Source organism: Drosophila tropicalis, unplaced genomic scaffold, assembly GCF_018151085.1.
Source record: "Drosophila tropicalis isolate 14030-0801.00 unplaced genomic scaffold, ASM1815108v1 contig_810, whole genome shotgun sequence".
In the NCBI taxonomy this organism is placed as follows: Eukaryota; Metazoa; Arthropoda; class Insecta; order Diptera; family Drosophilidae; genus Drosophila; species Drosophila tropicalis.
In genome coordinates, this window is record NW_027173301.1 from 106,638 (window position 1) to 108,943 (window position 2,306).

Below are 2,306 nucleotides of genomic sequence, written 5' to 3' on the forward strand. Positions count from 1 at the left end.
AAGTATGTAACCCGATTATAGATAGCGATGGCTCATCAGTCATAATTACATCTGATATGGTCAGCAGTAACACTAAACACCTAGTTAATTAAGCTGTTATGGTTAGCGATTATCAATAAAGACGTATTTTGCTGACCTAACGCTATGACAAACTATGCACTGGTGAGCTCTCTATTATTACTATAAAAGAAATGCATTACTCTTAGTAAGATCAGATACCAATTGTAGATGCATCGGAGGTACATCGCTGTGTCTTTGGCCCCCATCTCTACCTTTGTAATCACACTCCGAAGTCCACCCAATTTATGTGTTGTTTGCGACAACCTCGAGCCACTGGTTTATGTGCTAGTGCCTATTTATATATAGGTAAATAAACATTTAATTAATTCAAGAAATACTAACGTGGGTATCTGTAAATACTCGGTTTGAATTCGTTGCAAATTCCCTGCAGTCACTGTCATCTGATATACCATTGCAATGCTTTTTACCGCATTGTCGTGGACCTTGGTTATGTCGTTCATTTGTTGTTTTATTAGTTTCATCTGATTTTCAATTGTGGCTTCGTCTCGCTTAATGATATTTATCGTTGAGTCAATGACAGATGTCTGGTTTTGCAGCAAATTCAATAAGTAGTCTTCATTTGATTTAACCTTTTAGTAGTAGCGCTTGTAACCGTTCGTATTTAGAAAGGAAACGAAAAAAAAGAAAAAAAATGATTTTTCTTCTTTATAACTAAAACGATATATAAACGTTTTATCCCTAAAAGTGGGCAATATAAGTTTCACAGAGTAATCTGCGTTCACTGCTTGCACTGCTTGTACTGCTTGTATTGTTAGTTAGCGTTATACTAACTAACAGAATGTAGACTAACATTGTATAATTTTGAAAAATATAGGAAATGCGATTTCGAGATTCATTTTTGTTTTGGTTCAGAAAATTTTCTTTGAATTTTTTTTATTTATCCGATTACTTTTTTTGTGGCGCCACCTAGGCTCCTCTAGAGTTGGGATCAGGGAAGTTTAGGGGTAATCGAGGCGAAGAGAGGGGTCCAAAGAGGACTAAGGGATAGAGATTTAGCCAAGTATGTCGGCCCCCATGGGAATGACTTTTCTTTTCCAAATCGTCTTCAACCAGTGCGGTCGCAAAAATTAAAGTCCTAGTGAAAACTAATTTTTTTTCGGAAAAAGTCCGATTGTGAAGTTTGAATGGTGAATTCGAAGCAGTTTTATTCCTTCAGTGATTGATAGTGTTTTATTTCAAAATAAATGTAAGTCCAGCGCTATACAAACGCGCATATCAGTTTGAGTAAAGGAAGCAATTTTTATGAAAAATGTTTGTCTTTTAGGCACATGGGCAGTCTGATGAAGTAGATTTTCGAGAGGAAGTAATATTTCCTTTTTAATCCGGTGCCAAGTCAAATGGTAAATAGTAAAAAAAATGCGCCTTCTAATGTATGTAGTAAGAAAGTTTTGTTTTATATATAGAGTTGGCACCTAGTTCACAGACTAGATGCAATGGTCTAGGCCGGTCAGCCGACTAGAGAAAGGCTTATGAGGGACAAGCTGTCAAAACGGACCGAAGCCCCTGGAGCAGCAAGTATTGGCCATAAAAGATCTGAGACGGGCATGGAGAGTAAAACCAAAAATAAAGAGTATAAGATTCTCTAGACTAGAGGAGAGACTCCCCCCCACCCTTACCTTGCAAGCAAACTCTGATAAGTAAAAGCTTTTCTTTTGTGATAACTATCAACCAGCGGAGCTTTCATATGTGTAGCCGCTTGGCTGGCGTTTCGCTATGGTTATTTTATTTACTGGTGATCGTTGCATAGCCTTCAGCCAAGAAAGTAAATATCTTCGCCAGGCCCTAATATTGCATGGGTTAAACTAATGTTGGGCGAAAATAATTAAATGCCTTTAATTTTTTTTTCTAATAATTTCGCCTTAAAGCTAACTTTTAAATTGTAAAATTCTGAGTCTTTTGTGTACTCCAAAGTCAAGTTAATTTTTTTTCTTAAATTTTTTTTACTTTATTTTTATAATTTCATTTGTAATTTTCTTTTTGGTCATGAGTGAAACTTCGGTGAAAATTTTGGTTCACCCCTTTTTTTTTTTTTTGCACGCCACTGGCGAAAGCATTACATGATTTAATTCTCTCTTGAATCAACAACATACTCTCTCCCTATATTTTTACACAATTACTTACAGCGGTCACCAGAAAGATCTTTCTCCGTGGGATGCTTAAGTGAGTACTCTTTGGTTATAATGTCATTTTTCTTGTGTTGTTGATATATGATTGACCAAGCAAAG

The 2,306-nt window shown here is 36.1% G+C and overlaps 1 long non-coding RNA gene across 1 annotated transcript; it reads left to right on the plus strand.

The window, feature by feature from the left end:
- Nucleotides 1-1,106: 1,106 nt before the first annotated feature.
- On the plus strand, nucleotides 1,107-2,075 carry LOC137580146 (uncharacterized). The gene is made up of 3 exons (XR_011032960.1): nucleotides 1,107-1,267; nucleotides 1,346-1,421; nucleotides 1,485-2,075. It is a non-coding gene; the product is annotated as an uncharacterized lncRNA (long non-coding RNA).
- The last annotated feature ends 231 nt before the right edge of the window (nucleotides 2,076-2,306 follow it).